The 22,238-nt window shown below is 37.3% G+C and overlaps 1 long non-coding RNA gene across 1 annotated transcript in view; it reads left to right on the top strand.

Annotated features, from left to right (window-relative positions):
• The window catches only part of LOC148213796 (uncharacterized), a 90,780-nt gene extending 70,591 nt beyond the window's left edge, over positions 1-20,189 (top strand). The window contains exons 3-4 of the long non-coding RNA XR_015793797.1: positions 13,564-13,648; positions 16,121-20,189. This is a non-coding gene — a long non-coding RNA (uncharacterized LOC148213796). The remainder of the gene's footprint in view (positions 1-13,563; positions 13,649-16,120) is intronic.
• Positions 20,190-22,238: the final 2,049 nt, after the last annotated feature.

Genomic DNA, 22,238 nt, shown 5'->3' with positions numbered 1-22,238 from the left:
TAATAGTGATGATGCATAGGTAGGAAGTTGGTAGATAGGTAATGTTGAAACATGTTAAACTGCCAATTATTGTACACAAAACAGTGAGTAAAAATATACCCTATCTGCGGGCTTTCCATTTGTACCTGCAAATCTACACACTTAGACCTCATATAAATTAAGCCAGTTACTTTTCAGGTCTTCCCAATCACTAGGGAGCAATTTAGTCTTATGTCTCCCCATAGCTTTTGACCTCTTTCCCCTTATCCACCTCTTTGAGGCGCCTACTGCAGCAATGACATTTAAAAGATAAGCTCCAATCTGTAAATGTCTGGAAATAGTAAGATGTAGGCATTTTGGGTATGTTTTTTTTCCCCTTTTCCCTCTTCACTAATCATCATCATACCAAGGTATTTGGTATGAATGTGACTCAATCAAGAGTCAATTTGAGCTGCAGACAGCATGTGATAATCCAAAATGGGAACAATCTGGCAGCTCCATTTGACATTTAATGTCTTAATACATCTGTTTGCATTTGTGTACCAAGCATAGTGACATTGACCTAGAAGGACTCTTAAAAAAGAAGGGGAAAAACCCTTCTTAAAATGTACAGATTATTATTCTATAATAAGAAATCTCATTCCTTGACAGAATCTATAATGCATATCAAATAAAATACAATCATGCAGAAGAATTTGCCATCTATTTGGTTTAAAGGACCTAATCTTTGTTTCCACTGATATATTTTTTACATGAAAACTATTCTGCTTCTAGTTGCCTAATTATTTTAGCAAAACAAATAACATAATGTCACATTTAAGGGAATCACTCAGTTGCAAGAAGGAAGAGCTATTTCATCTTGGGGGGAAAAAAATCAATGCCTCATGATTTTGTGCTTTCTTGTGCTCTCATAAAGAGCTATTGCAAAAGGCAACATTTGGGCTGTTTGAATTGGATATTCAGTCTTTATTTGGACCCCTGTTTTGAATGTTCGCCTTCACCAGCTGTTGCTGCTCCTTTTCATAGACCACACTTTTCTGGCATATCACACTATGCTGGAAGCTGTCTGTAACAAATGTGCCAGCCTTTTACTATTGAATGTACTGGAGTGGTAGGAGGTTTTTAATGTTGTGAATTGCTTGTAGCTACTCAGATGGCTGGGGGAAAAAAATGAATGGCTTGCCAACTCAACTTACCATCTGATAGCTGATAATATTGTCTGAATATTAGCAGTTCCTACAACCCTTCCAGCCAAATATCTAAGTCCTGATTTTTGTTGTTGTTGTTATTAAGTGAATAAACAAAGAGTTAGGAAAATCCCACAAACATGGTTAACGTGCTGAAAGCTCCATTCCTCTGTTCTTGATCCAGAATACCATGCTAATGGGGAGATTTGTCCAATACTCTCTAGCTGCTGTCCGGTACATTGAAACATTTCCAAGCTGGGTTCAGTATTTATCCCAATGATCCTGCACACATAGTAATATACTAAATACAGAACTCTTTTGCATAAAGAGGAATTATGATTTGAATAGAATGTCATGCAGAAGAGCTCATGTAAATATGAACAGAAACAATTTTCTCATGTCATTCCTTACTGTGACCATATTTGCTTTGGGCAGGGCAAGGCTGGGTTCAGGGACTCCACATTTTTTTCCCCCCTAAGCACAAGGTAGTTCTGTATCATCACTAGAGTCATGTGCCACTGAAAGGAGGGATGGAGATGATTAAATAGTTTAACATTTTAATCTTGGAACATCTCGGCAAGGTTTTAGGAACCTGTTTTTAAAACCTAAGGCCATACTAAATGTATTGCAGAATTGCAAGGAACATGGCTTCAATGATTCTTTTTTAAATAGGAAAAAGGCAATTTCTAGAAGTGCAATCAGAATAGACAGTTGGTAAGAGGTAAGAAATATCTATATAGTTTTTTCTCTTGCCTTTAAAAATTGCTCCCCCAGAAATTCACCTCAGATATAATTGCCAAAAAATATTTGCTCTCTTGTGTATACATTTGAAGAATCATCTACTGTATGTCTATTATTTATGTGCTAAAAAGATTGCTTTTAAAACTATTAAAGCAATTTTCAAGTTCTTGAGTTTCAGAGATCTGAAAATATACTGTATATAAATTTCAAATTATTTGAGTCCTGCATAGCATTTTTCAAGTCATCAGTATTGGTTATGATTTGTGAAGTAAATCTATAAAATTCAATCTGCAACATATATGATATATTATTTTTTTTAAAAAGTGTTTCACACTAGTTTTATTGAGAAGATTTGATAATTGACATAGAATTTGACAACTATAGAGGGATTTTTGGTCTTGGTACCCTACACTAAAAAGCACAGCACTATTCCCAACACCGTTTTCCTGAACAGACCAGGAAAATACATGCAACCCATCTTTCAAAAGCACCATAAAATTGCATATCAGAGCAAATACATTCATAACCAATGACATCTCCTAATAAATCAGTTGGGTCTTTCACAATAAATCTCTTCAATCTTCTATTCCATGTATTTGCTATATCCATGAAGTAGTGAGCAGGAAGATATTGTTAACACAACCCTCAAAGGCTTGATTCCCAGCTGTCACACAGCTGTTAATATTAAAATGTACTCTGGTGATATAGAATTCCTGCTTTACAGGAACATAACCCATGAATATAACACAGGACTCCCTTTCAATAGTCACCAGGGCTAAATTCATGTCATTTTTTGAATGGAATTTCTGTGAACTGTAGATTTCCATATTTGTGTAAAGTGTCACAACCATAATTTTGCATATATTATCCCTGCTTGCTTGCTTGCATTCATGTATGTATGTATGTATGTATATATATATGTATGTATGTATGTATTTTAAAAATAGCTGCCCATATTATTGCCCATATTACAGTATTAACCACAATCCTGGGTGGCTCACAAAACAGTAAAAACATTTTTTTAAAAAAGGCAACCATAGTTTGTAGTAAATTATTTATTATAATTTAATTCTTAGTTGAAAAATATGTTACAATAAGATTAACTGATATCCCATTTGTTTACTTGCTGACAACAAAGAAGAAGGCATCCCATTGTTGATTTTTTGGCATGTCCCTCACAATACACTACGTATGGTACAGACACTCTAAAAACTCCATGAAAAGGTTATTTTTTAGTCATCAGACCAGGAGCCTAATTGTTTCATTCAGCAACTGACAAATCCTGTCTTCATGAATAATTTTGTTGCTCTTTGTGAGTTCAGATCACATAATTTTGCAGAACATTTTAGCAAGGAGACCAAAGATGATCTTCAAATATAGGATATTTCCAGATTGCCAACCTTTTCATTGCCCATGTCAAGTGATTTTATTATTGAACTGAAACACGATTTACGTGGGCTGTTCTGTATGTTTTAGTCATCAGGATAGATGGAAACTTACTTCCTTCCTTCCTTCCTTCCTTCCTTCCTTCCTTCCTTCCTTCCTTCCTTCCTTCCTTCCTTCCTTCCTTCCTTCTTTCCTTCCTATACCTACAGAGAAGTGATACACAGATACACAATTGTAACTTACCCTTTCTAGCCAATAGAAGAAACCTGAGACATCTCAGGCCATCAGTACTCCTCTACTGGCTAGCAGTATACTGTCCTGTTCCCTCATTCCATGAAACAACAAACAGAATACTTTCCTCCCACTGTAAATATGTCATTAAAAAGCATTGTATTGCTGGCATTTCTGCTCAGTGAGGTGAGAAGCCAGCATGGTCCTTGTGGTGTGAATGATTTTACCTCTTTTACTCTATCCTGACTCAGCCACCAGACTAGAAATCAACCAACTGGGAGGTGAGCAAGCTGGATGGTCCCACCAGAAGTTGCACAGACTGCCCATGGAAGATATCATTGTAAAAAGCTACTGCTTTTGCAATGGCATTTGTTGCTGGCAAACAGAAAATCCCCCTTTGTAAGAAAGCATATGATGTGATTACTGCAGGGAAAAAACTGGGACCTGTACAATGGTACATGCCTGGGAAGGTGTCATCTGATCAGTGTGGGACACATTCTGTTTCACAGGTGGATCCAGTTAAAATGACTTGGAAAATGTTATGGACATGTACCAGACAGAAATAATTTACAATTATTATATACAGTACTTGTTCGGGTCTCTGACCACCTCAAAACTCAAGTCTTTAAAAATTGCTCTAATAATTTTAAATTGCAGAGTGATTTAGAATCGCTAAAGTGCTTTGAGATATGTAATACTTAAATCTAGAAGTGAATTGAACAATAATTCAATGAAACTTCAAGTGGTTATTACAGAGATGTAAAATGTTAGCATTTGATAGAAAATAAAAGAATAATCTACATACTCTGAAACTGACAGGGAAATATACAGACTTAGAGGGCACTGATGAGCTCCTGTGAGATAGCTAGTGTGATATAAAAGCAATGAATGTCCTATGGTGAGACAGGATATCCATAGGAATCATCATCATCGTCATCATCACGATTGTTGTCATTATGTTCTTACAGAGTTCTTGAGCCAGAATTCAGAGTAAGCTGTAACTTAAAACTCTTTACTACATAGCACTTTGAGATATAGCATTCTCTTTTGTCTGCTTCCCTACTCCCACTGGTTATAAGAACTACACCCTATACAGGAGATCTTTAAAAATATGGCTTTTTAAATGCCTGTTTTAGAAGTGAGGCAAGAATGGGAGATGTACCTGAGCAGGATGAATGTGGTTGCTTGGTGCTATAAGATACTATGAGTTTTATCACAATGTTCTGATTATATTGAACTTATGTTGATAGCATTTATTATTATTATTTGATGTAACTTGCATGGGGCGAGGAAAGATACAACCGACCTTGGGGATGGCTGGAGCCTTGATGATGCTCCCTGAGTTTAACACCTAATTAACATCAGTCTCTTGGATGTATCATATAAGAAGTTTGTTTTTTAGCATATTTTAATTAATTAATTAACATTTATCTATTTTAATTAATGTTTATTCTGTTTTTACTGTAAACTGCCCAGAGTCACTCTGTACTGAGATGGGAGGTGACAAATTTGAAATATAAATAAATAAATAAATAAATAAATAAATATTTGATCATTTTGAATGATTGTGATGAACTATATATATTGTATGTTGTACTGTAAGCAGTTTACAATCATACAATTGAAGGTGTATGAAAAAAACTTTCAAACAAACAAACAAATAAAAATAAATAAAGCCTTTCTCTTTCTGTCTGCCACAGTGCCCCTTGGGACTTGTAGTACTGTACAACATCCCTCCCTTTCTTAGACAGAAACAAACCATGTTAAACCAACTCTTCCATTGTTAGGCAAAATCATAATTCCTAGAGTCTCAGCATCCTGTGACACAGCAATCACCACATTAGAAGTAGGAGTGCACCTCACTACATTCCAGGTGAGTTGGAACTTTTCTCAGATGCTTGACATTTCTAATGAAAACATTATCATCTTTGGGTTTACTTCAAAAGAATACTCAGAAAGTCCCCAAATTTAAAACTGTGTCACATAGCTGTATGTGTGGCATCAGGATAATGCTTCATTTAGTCCTGTTATTTCTGATGATATTCCTTAACAGATGAATCATCCTTCAGGACAGGGACTAGGAAGCTTAGTACAAATGTTCCAAGAAAGAAGTAACTTGGCTGGTGTCTCTTTTGAAGCCTTACACTGAATAGAACAATATGCCATTCGAACAGCTTAAGTCCTCTTTCCAGTTCCTCCCAACACAGTATGCAACCTGCAGAGTTTTTTTCCCCAGCAGCAATGAAAATATTGTTTCTTTCCATTACTCTTGTTATAGTAAGGAGAAGCACGGATTTGTTTAATGCCACTAATTGGAAAAAAGCTGAAGCACATTAACCTACAGACTGTAAGGCATTATCAGGAACCACTTCATAAAGATAGCCAGTATGAGCAAATAAAGTTTTGCAATATGCTGACAATGGCATCAGCTGAAATATGCATCAATGCAACTGCTTCCAAATAAGAGAAAGAAAGAAAGAAAGAAAGAAAGAAAGAAAGAAAGAAAGAAAGAAAGAAAGAAAGAAAGAAAGAAAGAAAAGAAAAGAGAACCAGTGACTATAAACATGTATACTTGTCGTATGGATCCTTGCTGGCTGGGGAATTCTGGGAGTTGAAGTCCACACATCTTAAAGCTGCCAAGGTTGAGAAACACTGATGTAAAACATGAGTTCGCACACACAAGCAGCACATTTGTTTAATAGTGTTCCACACTGTTATCCTTATTAGGCCAGTAAAACATAGGACATACCATGACTCAGTGTGTCTTATGAGGTAATTTTAACAATTTGTGCACTTTACATAATCCATTCACCCCACAAGAAGTGATCATTGTGTAGAGAAAGTTTGGCAGCAACATGCTGAAATGATTGCAGAGCAGGAATGATTTTTGGCCATTTGTTTGATTGAACAATATGTTGAGGTTTTGTAAGTAAAGCATCTTGATGAGAAGCAAGGCAGAGTTCTTTTAGTGATAATGCCTCAAAATCAACAGCCCCATCAACATACTTCAACATTAAGGAGTGTGATCCTGAATCCAATAATGGAAGACACAATAAAGAACCAGCTATGGTCATTTTTCCAGAAAGGTGTTGAACAGCAAAACCATGAGGTTGCAAGATGGCAGAATTGTGGTTTTTTGGGACTGAAGCATGTGTATGAGTAATCTGTGATCTGTTAACTGCATAAATGGACATCCCCACAAATTAACACTAAAATGTTCTATAGCCCAATCTAGCTCCAGATTTCATGCTGTCTGGAAAAGCTTCCACTCTGGAGAAGAAAGTGAACAGCTGACATACAAAAAAATCATTGATCGATTTTCCTGAGTTCATAGCAAGATGGCACTAAATTCCACAGGACTGCATCAGTCACCACAAAAGTGCATGTGTGTTAACAAGCCAGATAAGGTTCCTTAGCTAATGCACCATGCAGTTGCTGAAATACAGAGTCAGCTGCTACAGACCAGTGCCAAATGACTTCTGTTCTACTCAGCAGGTGCAATGGTTTGAAATATCCACATAAGTAGTAATGAATGCATTCAGATAGCTAGAAGTAGCTAGAAAAGAATTCAAGAAATCAAGGTTCTCAGGTGTTGGGGCTTGCAGAATAGCTTATACCTGCTTTGGATCAAGTTTAATTCCCTCAGTAGGGACATCTCCTGATATAACAGTCTCTTCAAGACTAAAGTGGCATTTGCTTTGTCTAGTTTAAGTCTTCTTTCTCTCAAAAATTGCCATCAGTCTATCACAGAGCTCTTCAGTGGTTGCTGCATAGGCTATGACATCATCCACACCCCAGACCACACCAGGAAGACCCTGCATGATACAGTTTATCACTTTTGATAAGCTTTGAGAGTCCAGATAAAACTTTACAGAGCTTATAACCTATGGTGCATTTTAAATTGTCAAATAATGAAATTCTGGTGTTACTTCAATTTGCCCCCTCCCCAAAATTGGTAATTAATAAAAAATCTGTACACCTTGCATAGCATGCAAAATATTACTTGCTGGTGGTGCAGGATGTACTCCTGCACCACAGTCTTGTTTACTGCTCTCGGATTGATACATAGATGGATTTCCTTAGTATCTTTTTTTTTTTTGGATACAATCAATACATTGAAACTTCATGTACTTCTTTATTTATTAATTCAATGTATTTAAAGAAGTTGTATTGATACCTACATAATGATCCTAGAAAGCTCAAAACAACCAATAAAAACAATAGAATAAAAACAATAGAATAAAAACAGAACAACTGTTCCCACCAGGTGTCAGACCAACCAAACTATTAACCTCCTGACTCAACCCCATCCTAGCTCAATGCTTGGACAGAAATCCAGGTCTTTGCAGCTTTTCTGAAGGCTAAAAGGGGTTCTTGAATCTCTGATGGGAGGCTATTCCAAAAGGCTGGTGCAGCTACAGAGAAGGTAAGCTTCCAAGGTTCCATCAGACGACAGTGTTTAAGGGAAAGGACCCAGAGAGTGTATTCGATGACATAATCTTCCAACATACTGTCCAATATTTGGCATTTCCAGCTCATCCACTTTAACTTTATGAGAATAATCAGTAATTTTCTAAACCTTTTAAATAAGAAGTTGCATCATTCTACCAGTTGGATCAGTTTACACTAAGAATGAACAGTGACATTTATAAAATGGTTCACAGAGTCTCTTTCTGAAAAAAAAATATGAAGGTCAAAGGTAGCTTTTCAGCCATCTAAAATAATTAGGATCCACTCAGAGTTGGACTTTGTCTGTGTAGGTCTTGTGGAATTGGCTGAAGCTTACATGGTCATCTGAAAGAGTTTGATGCTTACTTGAGTCCTGGAATACTCTGTCCCCAGTCACTTTATGATTCCATTTTGCTAGCCTTTTCACCACCTTTTGCTGGTGAACCCAATTCATGGAAATACTTCTAGAGATGCTTCTCATTGCTGCCAGGAGGCAACTTTCTTCTGAGGCATTTTCATATTATCTGATCATGGTAGCTGCTTTATCCAATGTCACATCTTTCTGCAGCAGGTATTTATCAAAGGATGCTTTGCAAATGCGTGTTCCCACCCCATGATCTCAAGTCATATCTGTTTATAAGTCTCCCTATTCACATGGTTTAACTAATTCTCTATGATGATTAAAATAGGAATCTAGAGATTTGTGAGGTGCTTGTTTTCTATGTCCAGACTGAAACAGTTTTGTTACATTTCTTCATTGAATGAAATATTTATTGAAAGCAGTGTTAACTTGCAGAAAAGTGCGTTTTTCTCCTGATGAGTTTGAAAAAAAATCCATTGAACTGGGGCTCCTAAGCAATACAGCTGGCTACCCCTCCAAATAACATTCTGTTCCTTGTCCAGTTTTATGGCCATTTCCAAGAATGCAGAAAAGTCCATCTATTTTGTACACAGGTCATTTGCATTAATATGTACTCAGCAAGACCAAAGTAAGCTATGATCTAATGTTCCATTGCGTTACCTTTGTTGTCAATGATTTCCTTTTCTTGACACATACTCCAGAATAAGATCTGACTTAAAACTCTTTATTACGTTACACTTTAAGGCATAGCACTCTCTCAGTCTTTTGTTTTGTCTCAATCCCCACTTCCCTTCTATTGCAAGGTCTTCTGGGATTGTAGTACTGCACTACAGTTGTCGTCATCATCATCATCTATAAAATGTGCCCAGTGGCTTCACAAGTCAAGGTCCCTGGTTCAGGTGTTAAACTAAATAAACCATAGATGGGACTGGCCATAATTTGTTTGCCACACCAAGTTGTGGTAAGAGCCAGATAGCACAACAGATGCCATGCATGAGTATACCACCTATTAATCAGTAAGCTGGCTGTATAGTATGGACAGACTCTATGGAGCCCTTAACCCTTGGAAGGAAATAAGATGCTATTTACTCTTCTGACTGAATACTAATGTTTGTGCATGACCAAAGAGCATTTCTGTGAACTGTGGCATTATGGCATCAGGCTAAATAAGAGGAAGACCCAATTTAATTGGGAACGTTCAGTAGATGAATATTAAGCACCATTCTGTATTTCAGTTCCATAATGTGCTTTTTAAAAATAGCAACATAATCAAGTAGAACTGATCAGCAGCCACTTAGTCTGTGCGATGCCCACAAAGTCTATTTTAAATTGCAGATTGGAATACTCTGTGAATAATATTCATATTAGTCATTTGCCTATCTTTTTCAGCAATTGTTCTGACTATAGATTACTTATTCTAAGAATATTATTCTGAAACATTATATTCCTAGCAAAAATCTCTCTGAGGAGCATACCATTAGTTGTCACTCCCTGTCAGTTCCATTTGGTTTTTTTAAATATAGCTTCTTTAACTTGGGTAATAAATCAGAAATATAATTCCTTTCAGCAGGCCTAGATCAGGACTCATTTCTGTTATTGTTATTATTGTGTGAATTTTGAAACAAGGAGTCTTATATATCATAACAAAATTCTCGTCTGTTATCTGAAAATGAGATGTTAAGGTCCTTCTGGCAGTTTAAAACTAAAGCAAACTGTGTGTGTGTGTGTGTGTGTGTAAAATCTAATATTTTAATTGTCAGAGAAGACTCTAAACTGTCTTTCCTCTCTGTCACATTAAACACCTCCAGCTTTATATATAGAGAGAGAGAGGGAGGGAGGGAGGAAGGGAGGGAGAGAGAGAAATTGTTTGCAGTTCCTTTGGCCAATTCATATAATCTTCATTCTGGAAAAAACATGTGGGGCAAGAAACTCATTTGCCCTGCTTTGCGTACAGTGCACTATATGATAGAGATGTATAACAAATTATTTTAATCCTTTCTGCCCATTTGTGATTGAATGTATATACGATGATGTCCCATCAAGTCACTGCTGACTCTCAGCAGCCACATAGATGGAGCTTCTCTATGACAATCTAGTCCCTCAGGTCTTCCATTAGTACACCCATACCGCTGTAACTGAGTCCATCTACCTTGCTGCTGGTCATCATCATCTTCTTCTCTTTCCTTCCATCTTTCCCAGCAATAGAACCCTCTCCAAAGAGGTCGGTCTTCACATAATGTGTCCTAAGTATAATAATTTGAGCCTGGTTATTTGAGCCTCAAATTAGAACTCTGGGTTGATTTGTTCAATGATCCATTTGTTTGACAAGACATATTAATGCTGGGCAGATAAATTATCCCACATTTCTTCTATCAGTTTTCAGTATTAAGGAGAATTTGTCCTTCCTTCCCTCCCTCCCTCCCTCCCTCCCTCCCTCCCTCCCTCCCTCCCTCCCTCCCTCCCTTTTCTTCAAGGAAAGAAATTTCAGAGAAATTCTCATGGCTGGAGCAGAGTGTTCTTTAATTACTAGGTAGCCAAGGATGGTATGTGAATGTCCTGTCTCCTGACTCTTTCTTCAGTGGTCTGGCTTTTCACACTTCAACTAATCCTAAGGGGAGACATCATGATGGGATTCCTTCTAGGAGGCTTTCTAACAGTAGTGTTATGGTCACTGTTAAGAGAGTCCTTCCCTTGAGAAATCATTGGAAAACGTTTCTTTCTAGTGACATTTTGAGAAATTATCCACCCAATTTCTCTGCCCACAAAATTTGGCAAAGAATTTTGAAAGGCCATTTGTTGTCTGCTCCCAGTTTGAAAAAAAAAATGCATTTTTATTTGCAGTTGAGTGCCACATTTGTGAGATATAATCCTCATAGTCAGGAAAAATGCAACAACATACAGAACAGTTCAAGTAATTAATACAAATAACAAAACCAATGTAAAACTATTTGTATATTTGTTTTTGTAATATCACACAGCAACAACATTCTTAGCTCAGAATTTCTTTACCTCTGCTTTTCTTATTTATTCGTATCCCCAGTAAGATGCTGCTTAAAGTCTTCCCTTTTAATAACATTTACGCAGATAATCTTAAAAATATTCTGGAAGGTATATGAATTGGATTTGGATGAATCCTAAATCAAATAAGCTGTTTTAAAAAGAGTTGATCAGGTTTCTTTTTGAAGTGATCATAATCAAATGTGGGCTTTCCTGAAGCTTCATGAAAACTTGGTTACTTTTGAGGCCTCCATTAAAATGAGCAGTGTATCTCTGAAAAAAAAGTCTTTCTTTATATATGGGAATTGTTCAAAAAGAAAGAGGAGAAGAATGAATGACAGCTCCAACTCCTAATCATAGGAAAAGGTTTATCATGGCTGTCCAGTAACTGCCTTGAGGGGGTGGATATTATGTAATTACTTAAATATGCTGTGTTTGTTCTGTCTCATGAGGTGAACAATCATAATAGTTAAATATTTACAATCTGAAAGCTGGTTTTGGTGTATTGAGCTTTGAGTGGAGCCTCTTCCTCCTCTTTATCATTCAGCAATAAAAATTAAAGTTTTCCATTGTTCTGATAATTCTCTGCACACATCCAGAATCAACACGCATTTTCAATTCCTATATTTTCTGCATTCACTCCCCAACACACTCAAACTTTTTTTTTCAGTTTCAAAATTGTATTCTGCTGCTCCCAGCTCAACCCACACTGAGATTCACCTCTGCTTTTCTTCTTTGTTTATCTTCATTTATTATTAAACTTAAATATCTGTTCACAGGGTTAGTTAAAACTGTTTTTAAGCAGTCCAGACTCAACCAAGTTTGGGATTTTTTCTGTTATAACAAATTTTCTAGCTGATTTCAAATATCCAGGCCTTTATCAAGTACTTTCTTTTTTCTTCTAAACTCCACTGAACATTTGATGACACTTTGGACAAAGTCTGCTGCATTTTTCTCTCTCATTTGGGAGATTTAAGAGGGGTCAGGAAGCATTTTTATATTATCACAAAACTTAAAATGCTATTTTTTTTGCAAAAACACTTGGCAAGTTTTACCCTGAAAAATGTTGTATATGCCAAAGAATAAAATCTGAAAACAGCAATGTAAGCACAGAGAGACACAGTTCCCTTTTTAAAAAGACAATTTTCTTAAAGGAAGCTAATGCCAACTTCTGTGTACTTACATTTCCAGAATTAGATAAGCTTATTTATAGTTTCACTCAATTTGAAATTTCACTCAGTTCAGTTCAAAAGAAAAAAAAAACCCCATGATATTCAAAGGAGAGAGACAACCATTCAGGTCCAGCGTTCTCCAATATTGAGAATTTGGACATTTTTGGCTTACCTTTAAGTGAAGTCAAAATCTCCATTAGCATATCAACAACAGACGATGTGATTGGCCAGGAGTAGGTGAGGAAGAGGAAGAAACCTGACAACAGTAGTAGTAGCAACAATAATGTGACACTGATAATGGAGCAACGGTGCTGAATATCAAAATAAAAACTTGAGTTGTTGAGCATGACAGTTCTGTTAAAAACTGTACTTTCAGACTTGAAAATGTTTACCTTCCTTCTGCACAGCCCTAAATGGGATGGATTCATTTTGTTTACTGCCATGAATGAATGTTTATTGCAGCAAGTATGCATGCAATTAGTTGGGCACAACAGCATTACGGAGGTGAAGAACAGGATCAATGGCCTGATATCTCTTCATTTTCTGCACCTGGCTGATTCAGCCTTTAATTCTGTTACTGGAAGTTAGGGAAGCGGGCCTGATGGACAGAAAGACTATTTCCCATGCTATGGGCAAGTGTGTGTGTGGAGAGAGACAGAAAGGGAGTGAGAGGGAAGATGGGGGGAGAGATTTACAGACACAGGCTGAGCTCAACATGAAGAGAGTAATGAGGAATTCGATTGCTTTCTCTTCTCTCTTATGTGTTCCAGCTTAACCCTGCTACATCCCACAGTGACTTACTAGTTACAAAGAAGGCCCTCTGTTTAGAGACTGACAACTGAGTGCATTTACAATTAGCTGAATTGATTAACCTTTATAAATGCTGCTACCTTTAGACGTCTCCTCCCCCACCAGCTCCGGCTGAACAATGTGTCTTATTGATCAAATATGCCATCCTTTTATGACAGCTCTGATTTGCCAGGGACTTTGTCAGTTATAAGACTTGCCTGGGTAAAGAAGAAACAGCCGTCTCAAGTGTCTCCTCCTTCTTCTTCCCCAGGCTCCACAATGGTTGTGATTGGCACCATGCAAATGGCTCCCCACATCTGCAGTGGAGGAGGGAATGTGCGACAAAAACAAGCACTGTAAGAAAAATCTGCTTTTCCATATGTTCATGTAAAACCTGGATCTGCTTATCAGCCAAGTGAACGAGTGTGCGGCTTCTGTGCTTGACAGAGGAATCCTGGGCTAAAGGAAAGAGATTGGCAGTTAAGTTAGGATCATTATCTATGAATATTACCTATAAGCATTATCCATTACTATTCTCTATGAATGTCCTATCATCTTGCTTTCCCTAATGACAGCAAAATGCTCTTTTGCACCAACTGTGATGCTCAACATTATTACATTCTCATGGGGTACGAGTTGTTTTAGTTGTTCTTGCTCTCGGTATTCTCAAGTGATCTCCCCGGTGACTGATGTCAGTCAACCAGCCCTGATACTTAGAAATAATGTATATTATTGTCTGAGGGATGTCTTTTTAACCCCATGCTCTGCAAACTTTTTGAACACACAGAGAATCCTATTTGTGTAGCTTTGAAGATGGCACTCAGCCTTCCTTTCCTTTCCTTTTTCAAAGGATAAATTTCTGTCATCAGGAAGGTTAATGGACTGACAGCAGAGGTGATCACAGTGCAAATTCATCAGTGTTCCCACCAGGGTCTTTCACACTTGGCATACCTGTTAAAACAGACTATTCCCTTTGAAAGAAGAGCACTAGCTTATTCCCTCCCACCCCCACCCCCAGCAATTCATACAGAGGTTCTTCCCAGCCTTTGATCAGTTTTGGATTCTCCAGTATTACATGGTTTGACTTTTTGGTCTTGGTTTGTGACTCAGCAGACACTGATCTGAAGACGCTACCTTCGTTTTCTTTTCATTAGTGATGATGCCGTATTCACAGGTGTACTGAAAAAGACGTGAAAATTGATAGAATGGCTAAGGACAGGATGCCTGCCAGCAGATCTAAAACATGAAATATTCAAATTCTGTAGCTGTTGAGCACAGAAACCATTTTATTCCCTGTCCACGTGTCTGACAAGCATTTTAAAGCAAGAAAATAAAAAAATGTCATTTGAAAGACTTCAACTGCATGAGCAACAATTTTGAAAGAGAGGCTAGGAGTGCCTCATGTTTGTTATGCGTGGGTGGGAGAATTAAGTCATATTTATATATCGGCATCTCTCTAAACTTAAAGCCATCACGTATTTAGGAGGACATATGAAAGCCATTCATTATTTTCTCCATTAAAAAAAAGGACATGATACTGCTCTGGAGAAAAAAAAACCCTAGGAACAATGATGGCACTCTGCCATTTCTTTTCTGAGTAACTGGCAGTTCCTCCCTCCCCTTTCCAAGTAAAATCAGGGGGCTGCTGTAGCAAAGACGGGAGCATTCACAGCATGACAAACAAATTAGAAAACAGCAGATGCAGCACAAATTAAGATGTATTTAGCACAGCGGTCCATCAGATGTGTGAAAGTCTTTTGTATAGCAGCTTTGTGAGATTGATGCATTGCACCTTTGACAACTGATAATGAACCCTTCTAGCAATTAGAGGTGGAAATACAGAGGATTCAGAAATTGGTGTGATTCCCTGTGGGGGGTATTTGCAAAGAAACCATAGAAGAAGATGTTAGTGTGAAAGTTCATTTAAAAAAAGACATTTGATTATACAAACATTATAATGAAATGCTTCCTTTCCTAAAAGCTGATAGCACTAACAGGTTGGCTGACCCACATGCCCTCTAACAATAAGTCTCAAAGGGGCCCATTATGAGCAGATATCTCAAGGCCACTCCAAGACAGTTTGCAACCTGAAATTGCCTTCATCTCCATAAATGCAGATACACATTTTATGTTATTTATTTCCCTTTCTTCTCTGAGCCCTAATTCAAAGGATGTCTTCTCCCTGAGGTATTTATCCTAAGCCCTGGATCTCCAAAATGGTGTCTGAGAAGTCCAGTGTACCTGGCTACAGGTTCTTTGGTGGCTGCCAAGTTTCCTGTCTTGCTAATTTTGTGTTTTTGTGTTTTTTAAAACATTTTTTTAGAAAGCTAACATGCTGCAAAGCAAGGTCCAAGTTGAACTATAGTCTGTATTTCCTGTAATGCCTTTGTGCCTCACACAGGTGCCAGGTACAGTCTTAGAAAATAAAATGGTTGATGGATGAAGCTCATTATTCTGGAAACATGCCTATTTGCCCAGAAACAAAAGTATATTGAAGTAACAGCCTCCTCAGATGCTAAAGGAGGTAGCAAGGGAGTGAACTCACTTTTTACTCTGATAAAGGCAATTTGTAATTGTAGCAACCATCATTCACCATGGTTTAGGATTGAAGTCCCACCCTTTTTTAACGTGTGCTGCATGTGTGATGTGTGTAAAAAAGGGATGGGGCTTCAGTCATATGGATATGGCTGCTTCCTTCACTATTTACCCCTTCCTTTGGTAGACACTCTTGTTCAAAACATTTGAGGACTTTTAAATCATGCGTTTTAAAAATAATGCCTTTGACATCTGCATTTAAAAATAATGTTCCCTTCCTCTTTCACTCCAAGGAAATAGGAACTTTAAAGGACAGACCAAAAGTCCTTGTTCTTCCAAATCTGTGAGAAGAAGAGAAGAGACGAGACGAGACGAGACGAGACGAGAAGAGAAGAGAAGAGAAGAGAAGAGAAGAGAAGAGAAGAGAAGAGAAGAGAAGAGAAGAGAAGAGAAGAGCATTCTCTTGTATGAAGTGCTGGCCTTCCAGTCCTTCATATATTTGCTGGGAGATGTATTCTTAGCATTTCCTAGGGGGAATCCCTGCTGAGAGTAGAATATTCTATTGTTGTGAAGTGATGACTGTTATATATAGAACAATAGTTTTTGTTTTTATAGTCTTTTGTTTGAAGATGTGAAACACTTTACAAATTGAAGAAGGTGCACAGTTAATTTTGCAGTGATTTATGGGAAACTGCTGGTTATTAAAGTGGGACCCCCCTCCCATTTGCCATAGCTGCTCTTTTTAAAAATTTATCTTCCTATCTTCACTTAATTTGTTAATTAGCTTAGAGACATTTCCAAAACGAGTCTTTCTATGGATCTTATAAGAATCCCTATGGCAATAATAATTTCAAAGGTGACTTCAAGATTATTATTAAAAAGCTATGGTATCAATTATGTTGAATGCAGATTGCATAATTTTTTCATCTCTTAATATTAATGACAATAATTTGTAACTATATTGGTAGTGATTCTAGTAACTGTATTGGTATTTCTAATATAAGTTCAATATTTTATTTGAAAGCAGGCTTCATAACTGAAGTATGAAAACCATCCAACCTAAGTCCAGTGTAATCTGCAACCAGTGAATCCTTATGATAATACAAATTTCCATGGGGAAAGAACTAAAGAGGACTGTCTTTTGGAGAATTGCCTTGACAATTGATGTTGGTACATAACTTATGCCCTGGCCTGGAGCTGAATGGGGTCTCTCCAGGAGGTTGAATGTACCCCTTACATTCCTCCAGATCCTTTGCCAACCAGGAGCAAAATCTTTTTCTGCCTTGCCCTGCCACTTCTTGTGCACAGATGGAAGTTTGAGGAACTACTTTTTAAAGTTATTTATTTTCCTCGTTCACTTCTTATTTTAAACCTGGGATCAACTGAATTGTAAGAGGACAGAAGTCACTAGGTGTAATGGTATGTGAGAAAGACCTTGAGAGACGGAGCGAAGAGATGCTGCCTAGGGCACAGTCAGATAAGAGACAGCATAGTCTGCAGCTGCATAATGGGAAGAGAAAGAGGCTCAGAAGGGACCCTCCCTAGCTTCTCAGGCTGTAAAGGAGATGGTGGGAGATTTGTACTTTCAGACTTGCAAGATTTTGTTAATGTAGCCTCACAATATAGAAGAATTAGCTCATCTGGTTGTGTTTCCTGCTTGGTCTACCTGAGAAGGCTGACATTAGGAATGTTTTTTTATGTTAAAAGTTAACAGTTAAATAATAATAATTTTAAAATCATAATATCAATTCAACTTTTTAGGTAGCCTCCACTCCATTTTGCCATGTGTTGCATTTTGCAGTTGGTATGCCCCAGGTCCTATTAATGAAATAATGTTATCTAATGCCTTCTTTGTCATTGTTCCTGCCTCTGGAACATCATGTTCCCTAAAATTTGTCTGGCCCCACCCTGATCTTTTTCAAAAAAAGCTCTAAAAATCTCATTTACTTCCCATGCCTTGGGCTATCCTGGATGGTGAGATCTTCAAGAATACTCTTGGGGTTGAGGGGTATGCCAACCCTTCTATATCATTTCATTTTTGTGAATTTTTGTTTTTAATATTCTATGCTGCCCAGAGTTGCCTTGAACTGAGCAGTCTTACAAATTTAATCATTTGCACTTCATTGACATCACCTATGAAACTTCTCCTGAACCTGGGGCCCTCCAGATGTTTGAGGCTACAACTCACAGAATAATAGATGAGAATTCTAGGATTTGTAGTTCCCACACTTCTTGAAGACCCCAGACTAGGAAATTTTAGAGGCACTGGTCTTGTTAATTTTGGGGGGATGATTTTTAGGTTATGAACCTGCATAAAATGTTGATGTTTAGTATTTTTAGTTTTAGCTCTAGTTTAATGTTTTTATTGTGAAGTTCCAAGGGACTTGGATACTCAGTGACATAACAGGCTTCAGGAATATAATAAATAAATTAACAAAGAAATAAATAAAGCCTTTCTTTCACTTTTTAGAGCTCAAGCTGCACAAATGGAAAAATCCAGCATGGTATACTGGAGGACCCACAATGTTCATACTGAGAAAGTAACTGTAATGAAAAGGGTTCTCCTGTACCCTACAGTGAGCTTCCACTTCTAAGATGCTTGCAACAACATAGCCCTGTAGATTTCAAAGAGATACCCTTAAGGCTAAACAGTACATAATGCCTGTCTAGGTGTGGTCTTACACAGAGGATTCTTTTTCTGAAAAATAAACAACGAGAAATAATTGACATGGAAGAGGTAAGCTTCTTTGGGAAGTGTGTGAAGGAGAAGGACTTTAGCCTTTCAATCCAACCACTCTTACTGTCAACTGTGCCCACTTCTCACTCCACTTATAGTAAATTGGGAAGAGCTTCCAATGGCAACTTCAGTCTTTATTCCACCTTAATATTGCAAATGGAGGTAGAGTGTGGAGGAGGTGCAAAGTTCTCCCAAGCCCTTACAAAACATCCCACTGCTCTTGAATACAAGGTCCATCTTCTTACAAAATCAGGAGAATTGTCACATCTTCCCTTAAACATTTAAACTGCTGCTACAGTTACCTTGAACCACTCCTTCTCAGAAGCTCAGACAATTTTCTATCAAAAGGAAAGGATATAATGAACACACATCCATTTGGTTTAGTATTGTTTAATATATTATGATACCAGCAAAGAAAATGAACATAGAAACTGATTAGCTGTTTGACCATGATTAAAAAACAAAGAAACACTGTATTAAGGCAATATGTTAATTAGGCTAATGAAAGGGTTACAAAATCATGCATAAGCTTTTTCAGTTTTGTTAATGTAGATGTTTCTTAGTCAATTCTTTTGTTGTCCGCTTATGATCCCACCCTGATGGCATTCCAGAGGACCTTGAAGACCCGGCTGTTTTCCTAGAGCCCGGGTTAGGGTAGCTGGACCCCCTTCTGGGGTGTCTGTATATGTTTTCTGTATTTTTGGTTGGATTTGCCATTTTGTCCTGTTTTTACTTGTTCCCTATTTATCTTAGTTTTTTTCCCCCCATTATTCATATTGTATTTTATTCTGTTATTTTATGAGTTGCCCAGTCACTAAGGGGTCAGGTGGTGCCTAAATTGAATAAATTAAATTAAATTAAATTAGGTGGTACAATTTTTAAAAATGTTATTTTTTAATGAAGCTCTCTTGAAGGACTGAATAGTACTAATGTTTAACAAAATTAATAGGATAATGTTGCATCATTTTACTATGTAGTTCTTCTGCAAGTCTCAGTAACATTAGAGGCAAAGCCAGTCAGCCTCCAAAGAATTCATCACGGTGATTTTACAGGACAAGTAGTTTCTTGAAGATTCTTGCAATGCTTATTTTGCTTTCAACTCACAACTTTTGACCTTCATTTCTGATAGTGTATAATATGGGATGTTATTAGCAGTTATCCCCTGATATGATTGTTATTACATTAGACCAGATTGCCAGGCAATGCAGTTGATTGCATTTAATCAGGAATGAAAATGATTCAACCTGGGCAAATGAATTGCTTTTTCTGCAGCTTGGTAAAGAGTTGGTGGGAAAAAATCAATCAGCCCTTGCTTTGTCAACTCTGATCTTCTCACACACAATTGTATCTAATAATTAAACCATGAAATTTAGCCTCAGTTTGTGTGTGTTTAGTATGACCATATTTGAATCCAGACATATGATTTACTTTTCAGATAACTCTTGATTCTTGATTTTTCAAAAACAATTCTTGTATTACTAAACAGTAGCTTGGTTAGTTATCCATATGCCAATATCTCTAAATATGAAAGTGACATCTGAAGGCAGATCATGTCATTTCAGAAAAAGCAACATACTGTGTCACTGCCTTGTACTCTAACTGGAGGGGCTTGTTGGTTTTTCCTGTCTTCCAGTACCTGGGATCCTATCATAGTAGCATGTTGGCATCATAAAATAGAATAGTTTTTCTCAAGTTTGGCCACTAAGCATGCTGGCTGGAGAGTTCTGGGAGCTGAAGCCCACATCCCTTAACGTTGCCAAGGCTGAGAAGCACTGACATAGAAGAGACAAAATGTATCAGTGCTTCCAGGTGTTTGGAAGGTAATGGAGATTCCCCATCACTGCAAGCACAGAAAACATGCCAAAATTCTAGCAATGTATTCTCTTTTATTTTGGGGAAAAGGAGGAAATTTTTAGCATGTACTTGGGGGTGCAGAACAAGTCGCTCAGTTAGTAGCCAGCATAGATTGGCCAACAATTCTCTATACTGTGTTTGTAAGAAAGGGCAACACTGATTGACCCAGGGGGCTCTGCAAATTCTAGACTCCCATATCCATGTTTATGATGTTTATGAAATTCATATTGATCTGAAAACATGCAAAGCAGCTTGGGTAGATCATAGGTTCATTTTAAATTGGATTTAGAAGGTTTAGGAGATGGAAGAGCTATTATGTGGAAGAACTCTTGGAGTGAGAGTCCAGTTTCAAAGAGGCCAAGATGACCTGGAATATCCTTTCTCAAGGATATATCTATATCTATATCTATATCTATATCTATATCTATATCTATATCTATATCTATATCTATATCTATATCTATATCTATATCTATATCTATCTTCTTCTCATTGCATGCAATGGTATTAAAATTGCTCCTACAGCTTGTTTGTTTCTTCTGCTCTGCTGCATAAGATGCAGGACATTGTGTTTCTCAGAAGCTTCTGTGATGAAGCACACAAAGACAAGAAATATGAGACTGCAAAAATATGTGGATGGTAGGCCATACAAAGTTCACATGATGTAGCTTTTCTCCCTTGTACCATTCCATGAGTTTTACCATCACAGCATTTAGTTCCATCTTTCTCTTGATATACTGGGATTTTCCAGAATAACCCCAAATTATATTTAATGAACAAAAATTCTCTCTGTTCGTGTTTGGGGGTGAGGAAAGAAAGTGGGGGGAGATCACAACAGCTGGCAAATAAGTATAAGAGATAAGATGGCAGAGTGGTGGCCAGAAACCAGTTCCTATCTTCTACAGGTAGTCCCTAGTTTAGGAGTGAGTTCCATTCCCAAGGTCTGTTCTTAAGTCAAGGGTGTATGTAAGCCAGAACAGAATTATTGTATAATATTGTATAAGTAGTATTGTGTAATTAACTTGAACCATTGTGTATTTAACTCAAATCATTGTGTATTTAACTCAAATTTTGCTACAATAGGCTCCATTCTTAACTATGGGTCATCCTTAAACTGGGAGTTCCTAACCCAGGGACTACCTGTTCAACTAAAAAGTTCTGCAGAGAATGTTCCTGGATGTTTGTCATGAGATATAAACCATAGACAAGAATGAATGAAAGTGCCAGGAATTATTAACAGTGTGCATCATGGCAGTATTATCAGATTTAACAAATAAGCATTATATTTAAAATGAAGGTACTGGATACATTTGTGATGTTGCTGTTCAGGATTTTCTGCACTAGATTTCCATTTCCCCAACATGGACTCTTTGGAGTAGGACTGACTCTAGTTGAATACACTCTTAAAAAATGAAATCAACCCTGGATCTTCCTACACTTTGTATTAAACAACTGTAAAGCTTATTGCCATTTATTCTTACAGCTAGTTTCTAAGATCCATCCCTGCAGGCTCTCAGCTTAATACATTTTTCCATAAAGCACATACACCAGGGGGTTTGTTCTCTCTCTCTCTCATGCTTGCATAAATCCTGCCTGAAAATTATAACACTTTATACTCATAATGTTCAAAGTTCAAATCTTTTCCACATGTAGGGAATAAATGTTCAAGATACATGGCATTAAGAAAGATTAATGATCAGGGAGGAGGGATTGATGCCCTGAAGTGTATCCAAGGGACCATTCACCCCAGCTGCTTCTTAAACCCCAGGATATGCTCAATTTCAAGGTCATTATTGCTATTATGAGACAGTCAACAAACA

Source organism: Python bivittatus, unplaced genomic scaffold, assembly GCF_059951505.1.
Source record: "Python bivittatus isolate LINGU-HERP-01145 unplaced genomic scaffold, Pbiv_v1 ctg000850_np1212, whole genome shotgun sequence".
In the NCBI taxonomy this organism is placed as follows: Eukaryota; Metazoa; Chordata; class Lepidosauria; order Squamata; family Pythonidae; genus Python; species Python bivittatus.
Note: the sequence above shows the minus strand (reverse complement) of the source record. Positions and strands in the feature narration are given on the sequence as shown.